Genomic DNA, 7,824 nt, shown 5'->3' on the forward strand with positions numbered 1-7,824 from the left:
TCCACGCCCAGTATCAGAGTCCTATAAGGAAAGGATTCCGCAATCTACGCGCATAAGGATTCCTATAAGGAAAAGACTTCTGCTCCAAGGAAGAAAGGTCCACCCTCTACTACTATAAAAACCCCAATACCCTATAGGCCGAGGTACGCATAATTAACCCCTCTCTAGCACTCTAGAGTTGAAAGAAGTTCTAACTTGACCTTCGAGGGTATTTGGCCGGCACACACCGGTGCTCTCTGTGAGGTCTTTTCCTTTTTGTTGTGCAGGTGTTGTTTTGAGCGTACAAGCGTCGTGCAACTCACTGTGAGATTTTCGGCATCATCAGTTGGCGCCGTCTGTGGGAAAGTCAAACTGCTTTTAGGTAATTAAGCCACATCATCGTTTCCCGGACCAAAGGTTGCATGGTACTCACTCGCTACTACTAAATATATGGAAGAATAAATGATAGTAGGTCATGGGCTTAACCCGTCAGCCGAAGTTTGGGCTGACGGGTCAATCACGGGTAACGGACAATCATGCTGACAGGACCCAGATAAACTGGGGCTGAAGGCTCTGGTTCTAACCGACGGTTATTCAGAGTTCCGTGGTGACGCCAACTTGGCTGAAGGGAAGAGAGAAGGCTGACGGTTTGAAGGCCGACGACTCTGTTGAAGCTAAGACTTGGCCACCACGCATGGGAAGTTGCTTGTGATCCACGCCCAGTATCAGAGTCCTATAAGGAAAGGATTCCGCAATCTACACGCATAAGGATTCCTATAAGGAAAAGACTTCTGCTCTAAGGAAGAGAGGTCCACCCTCTACTACTATAAAAACCCCAATACCCTTATAGGCCGAGGTACGCATAATTAACCCCTCTCTAGCACTCTAGAGTTGAAAGAAGTTCTAACTTGACTTTCAGAGGGTATTTGGCCGGCACCACACCGGTGCTTTCTGTGAGGTCTTTTCCTTTTTGTTGTGCAGGTGTTGTTTTGAGCGTACAAGCGTCGTGCAACTCACTAGTGAGATTTTCGGCATCATCATAAACAAACAAATTCAGGGACAAAAATTGAACATAAAGAACTATTTACTTAGAGAGAGAGGGAATGGACCTAAGGTAGAGAATGATGGTGCAATGAAGACAACAGACTTCTTTAAAACCTTTGAGTAATAACAAAGTTACTTGCTTTAATTTTTTACTCTAAAATTTCTTCAACAAATATTTCATGGTTTCCATTAAAGAGGAAGAACTCAAATAGTTTAGCATTTGTGACAATTTAGTATCTCCATTACATCATTTATAAAGTTTTTGATATAATAACTTTGGGTTTTGCATAGCATTTGTATAGTTTTTTATATAAATGGGGAAATTATACTTTACCAACTTGTGGTTTGCCCCAAAAACACTTTGTCTATCTGTGGTTTAAAAATTGACATTTTACCTACTTGAGGTTAACTCCGTTTATCTCCAGTTACCCACCTTTGTTAAAAATACGGGTAAATTTGTAATTTTGTTACTCTTTTATATCTCTCTCCTCTCAAAACATAAAAAATTAAAAAAAAAAATTAAAGGAAAAGAAGATTTAAAAGCTAGGTTTTGTAAAAATTAAAATCTAACTTTTAAGTCTTCTTTTCATGTATCAACTTCTAGATCTATTTTAAACTTTGTACCATAAAATGTTACTATTAGGTTCCCCTCATGACCTTCGTCGCACTTGCAACGATATCCAGGCTTGTTTTTTGAATCCTCACAATTGCTATTCTCTCTGCATACTTTGTTTTGAGCAACTTCACAATTCTTGCAATCAATAGCCCAATCAAGAACCATTGGATGGGAAATATTTTTTTGTAGAATAGTAAGATAATCTGAGGAGAAATTAAACTGGTCTTTTCAGATAGCAAAGGCAAAGCTACATGGATTATTGAAAGCCAGACGTGTTTGTGGCCATTAAAGCTCTTTGCTTCTACAGTAATATTTTTTAAACCTCCTAGAATATCCATCTTTCATGACCCAATCCCAGAGCAACTTCCATTGACTACATCACTTTTTCTTTGACATTAGGTCAAGCAGCTAGAGCTCTTTTAATTTTTAGGTTAGAAGATCTAAAAGTTGATACATGAAAAGAAGATGTAAAAGTTAGGTTTTGATTTTTACAAAACCTAACTTTTAGATCTTTTTTCCCTTGATTTTTTTAGTTTTTTTTTTTTTTTTTATGTTTTGAGATGAAAGAGACATAAAAAAGTAATAAAACTAAAAATTTACCCTTGTTTTTAATAGAGGTGGGTAACTGGAGACAAACGAAGCTAACCTCAGGGGGATAAAATGTCAATTTTTAAACCACAGGTAGGTAAAGAGTTTTTCAGGCAAACCACATGTGAGTAAAGTGTAATTTTCCCTATATAAATTCTTTGGGTTTTGCACTAACAACTTACTTGACACAAAAATTAAAAATTTTAAATGAGATGTGGCACAAAATTAAAAATCCAATTGAAATCTAATTAGATTTTCTTAACTTTGGCTTCAAATAAATAAATAAATAAATATATATATATATATAAGTGGGAAGATATACACGCAAAACAATATATATAATAATTGAGGAATGAAATAGGTTTCTACACCTTGGTGGCAGAGTGGCATTACTTATGCTTTAGGGAGTTCATTTACCTTTAAAATATATGTATAATATTTATAAAATATAATTTTATACATATATTTTATTATTTTATAAAATATATGTATAAAATATATATGTATAAAATATTATTTTATTAGTTTAACTTACCTTTAAAAATATTTTTAAACACCCTGACTTAAATCTTGTACACTCTGACGTAAATTAGTTCAACTCAAAACTAAACAACACAAATCAGTCCCTCCCTAAACCAACCTACAACATAAATCACAAATCTCTCTCTCATGAATCTCTTTTCCCTATCAGACTATTGGTATTTGTTATAAAGTTAGTGATTCTTCAAGCATTTGATTGGTTAAGTAGACACAATGTATTATTTATATATGTATGAATGGGTGTGGCTCTTTGGATCAATAATTAATACAATGCACATGAGTTGAGTTTTGTCATTCAATTTAAAATATTTTTATAGAAAAGAAGACAAATAAATAATGAAAATTGCATAAAAATAAAAATAAAAATGTTATACAAACTTTACAAAATAAAATTGTTACACCTATTCACATTTACAATAGATAATGATAACTCATAATAATGTTAAAATATGAAAATTTGAAGAAGAAAATAGTCAAATGTCATATATTTGCATGATTTTTTGTTTTTGTTTTTTTGTTTTTTGTTTTTATAAATAACTTAATATATTCAAGTTCTCTTTTTACTAAATTTTATTTAATTTAAGTTTCTAATTGATCTTTCAAAAAAAAAAAACCTAAGTTGCCACACTGCATGGTAGGCAAGATGTGGCCTTTTAGAAAAAAAACGATGATTCATGCTTGGTAGACGTGCAACGAAGCTCAGAAGTGTGGTCATGAATATTACAAATTGAACTTCGATGAAGCCCTTTTTAACTATATGGGCTGATCTGGGGGCGAAGCGATAATCTGAGATGCTCAGCCACCAGGGACAAGTTATTGCTGCTACTGCACCAAGTAAAAAAGATAGGCCCCCGTGCATACACCAGAAGTGGAACTATGAGCGGCCATCCAAGCACTGAGCTTTAATTTGCAGCAAGTAAAAACCTTCTTCACTTCACGTCCAGGTTTAAGCATAATTGTGCTTCTATCTGCAGCTGCTTATTAGGCAAGATGATAAGAATTCTCTATTGGTGCTTATTTCCCAATTGGATTTAACATGTTGATTTAGCTTCAACAATTTTGGAGTTTAGTGATAAGTCAACCTTCACAATAGGGGTTAGCTAGTCCTTGATGAAGTACAAACACTTCATTTGGGAGTCGTACGTACTTGTGTCAGACACGAGATATGCCTATGACATTTCTTCACGTGTGTCCCAACTGGTTCTTTAAAAAAAAAAATTGCTAAACATAGGAACAAGAGAAATTGAATACCCTTTCACAAAACAAATAGAGCATCTATGCTCTAATAGTAACAAACTAACAATGCATTTGAAAATTAATAAATAATCTTATTCTTGGTTTGTATTTTAATTTCTAAACATTCCTTAATAATCATGAATTCATTTTATCATCTATTTTTCTCTTAAATTGATATATATATATATATATATAATATTATATTATATGAAAAATAAATGTTTAAAAATATATTTAAAAATAAAAATAAATTTGATAGGCGTGTTCTGCTGTACGTATAACAATTTCTTTTTTAACTGTTGTGTCGTAGTATTGTACCTGTACCGTGTCTTCCTTAGTCAACAATACCTAACAGTAGGTTTATTAAGACTAGGAGTACACCATGACCATGATTCATTAACCATTGGTGCTTAAAATGTGGGCTTCTATTGTTCCTAACTTCCCTTACATGGGACATTCACAAATTAACCTCACCTTTCCAAAACTTAAAGATCGATTAATTTCGTAGCAAAAAAAATGGCTTTTTTTTTTCCAACTAGAAGTATTAATGAAAAATTAGTAAATAACAACATTGAGTAATACAATCTACTTTCCTCAATATCCATTTGGTTATATATGAGTTATTTGAGAAGAAAATGCAAGGAAAAGAGCATAATGAGCTCTAAACTACTATTTCTTTGGGTTCTGCCTTGTGTACTAGAAGCAGCAGTACTAAAGTTAGCTCACCCAATAAGAGCCCGTGCGCCACATTCAACGCATCTCAATCCTCAATACTCCCAAATTTGAAACGTGAAGTATAGACATGACAAAATGGGTCAGAATTTTCTGACCCAACTCGACTTGACCCGAAAAATACTGGACCCGAACTTGATTTTTTTGACCCAAAGTAAAAATGGGTTGGCCCGTGACCCGATCCTTGTTTTTTGCTGGTCAACCCGACCCGACTCGAACCATTAAAAAAAAATTTGGGTAAAAAAATAGTAAAATTAAGACAATATTGGTTTAATTGTTTATTGTGAGCTTTAAGGAAACAATTGATATATTTACATAACTGCAAGCAAATTAATTGAAAGATAAATGCATGTGGTTGAGCATTCTGTAATGAGTAAAGATTTTTAGATATCAAATAGCAAAGTATATGCCAAGATAATCTGTAGAGTTAAAAACATAGATTTAAAATTATAGACATGTGTGAGAAACATTCACAAGTGTGAAAATAGTGAAGTCAAAGTATCAAATTAGCATAAATTATAAATGCTTAGACCTATTTTTTAACAATTTATGTTCAAAATAAACGGCTTTTCAAAATAAATTATGATATTTCCTAAAGTATGTGTTGCTTAACAATGATACAATATTCATAAAAAAGACCTTGTATAAATAAGTAAGCAATCAAACTTTAATGTATATCTTAAATTGAAATAAAGTGTCAACCACAATTGATAATAAATTATAAAATTAATTTTCAAGATTGTAAATTTCTTATATGTTTTTATTCTTTATCAAATGAGTTATCCAATAAGTCATTTGTAATTTTGTTTTATGTTTTGGGATGTTAATATTGTGTAGAAATAAAACTTGTGTATTTGTTTTACTTATGTTTGTGTTTTTGTTTTAGATAGCAATGTTAGGATTTGTATAATATTAAAATTATTGAATATGTATTAATAAGTTTAACTGAGTTCATTCTTGATATAAGTGATAAATTCAAAATAATGCATTTTACATCAAGTAATTTGTTACATAACTTTCCAAATGGCAAATACATGTTGTTTTTTTTATAAAAAAAAAAATTAAAAAAAAATACATGTGAAAAATACGAGTCAACCCAACCTGACCCACAACCTAATTGACCCGAACCCGTTTTTAACCCTCTTAAAATGACCTGTTTTGACCCGTGACCTGTTTGACCCATAACCCGATTAACCCGACTCGAACCTGACTCAACTCAACTTCCTTAACCATTATGCCTGCACTAGTTGTTGTTTTTTTTTTTTTTTTTTTTTTTTTAATGAAATATGGTGATTTCATTAAGCTGAAAATGGAAATACAACAGAAAAAGAAAAAAAGAAAAAAAAAAAAAACCAAAATTACAATAAGTCATCATCTAAAATCTGCTGAATGAAAGGAGGTGAGACCCTCTTCCATGTGTTGGATTGCCCCGTGAGTTTTGCTTCCCTAGCCAATTCATGAGTAGCTCTGTTTCCATCCCTTTTCAGATGCTTGAAGGAGCTCCAACTGAAGGCTTGAGCCGAGGTCTTAATATCCTGGAGCATGTGGCCAAGCTCCCCCCCATTTTTATTCGAGTTTAACACCTGAATTAGAGTTAAGGCATTGGACCCAAATATGGCTTTGGAGGTCCTCACTTTTGCAGTGAAAAGAGCTCCTAATGCAATGCAAATGCCTCTGTGACAGTAGCAGAAAATGCCAATGGAAGGAGTTTGTTGAAAGCTCCAACAGTGGCTCCGTTGTGGTCTCTAATGATAACTCTAATGCTAGCATGTTCTCCATCATTTGCTGTTTCCCCATCCACATTGATTTTGTGGAAACTTGGAGGGGGAGGAGACCAATGAGTCCTATCCGTGGGGTGAGAGGGGTGATCATGTGAGCATGAGGTGGCGAAGTCAATTTGAGATCACTTTGCTATCTCCCAAGCTTGAGTTTGAGGGCAGCCAGTGTCATTGTGGATGGCATTGTTCCTGTTTCCCCAAATAGTCCAAGCAATCATATAGAAAAGGTCCAGATTAGCGGAAGACCCTTTTTCTAGAAATTGGGTCGTGATGCCAATGAAGTCATGTGCTGAAAAAGAGAGGTCCATGGGGCAATCATTCCAACAAGCCCAGGTTTTCTTTGTGTGATTGCATTGGAGCAGAGCATGGGTCGTTGATTCCAAATCTTTGTCACATATTTGACAGAATCCAGAGGTATTTAACCCCCTACGCCGAAGATTGATTATTGTTGGTAGGCCATCCAAGCACACTAGCCATGCAAAGTTTTGACTTTCGGAGGGACATTCAGCTGCTAGATCTTCTTCCAAAAAGGGGAGGTTTGGTGGTTTGATGAGCTTTCTCCAACTGTATCTGCACATAATAGGCACTTTTCACTGTGAAGGAGCCTTTTTTATTCCCCATCTAGATTAGAAAGTCTTCAGGTAGGTTGCTGCGGTGGGGAATTTTAAGGATTTCATTTGCTTCAAAATGGAGAAAGAGAGATCTTACTAAATCTAATTTCCACCATTAGCTATTCTCATCGATAAGGGATGAGACCATTGGGAAATCCTCAAAAGCTCTCGAAGTGGAGATCACTTTGTGAGTAGTTGGGGTTAGAAGCCATTTGTCTTCCTATATGTGAATCATCTTTCCGTTGCCCAACCACCATCTCGTGCCCTTTCTAATAACCTCAAGGCTATTGAAAATGCTTCTCCAAGCATAGCTAAGGTTGCTTCCCAGTTTTGCGCTCAAGATATCATCATGGGGAAAGTATTTTGCTCTGTAGATCTGAGCCAATAGAGAGTGTGGGTTTGATAGAATGCGCCATCCTTGTTTGGCAAGAAGAGTCAAGTTGAATGCTTGGAGACTTCTAAATCCTATGCCCCCGAAAAGCTTTGATTTGCACAGTTTCTTCTAGCTCACCCATGCCATTTTTGCCTCTTGATTTCTTTGACCCCACCAAAAATTTCTCATCATTCTTTCTAGATCATCACATAGAGTTTTTAGCAATTGGAAGCAACTCATAGTGTATGTCGGCACTGCTTGAGTAACTGATTTTATAAAAATCTCTCTACCCCCACTGGAAAGGAGTTTTTCCTTCCATCCAGCCAG

Source organism: Quercus suber, unplaced genomic scaffold, assembly GCF_002906115.3.
Source record: "Quercus suber isolate HL8 unplaced genomic scaffold, Cork oak 2.0 scaffold_21, whole genome shotgun sequence".
Lineage (NCBI taxonomy): Eukaryota > Viridiplantae > Streptophyta > Magnoliopsida > Fagales > Fagaceae > Quercus > Quercus suber.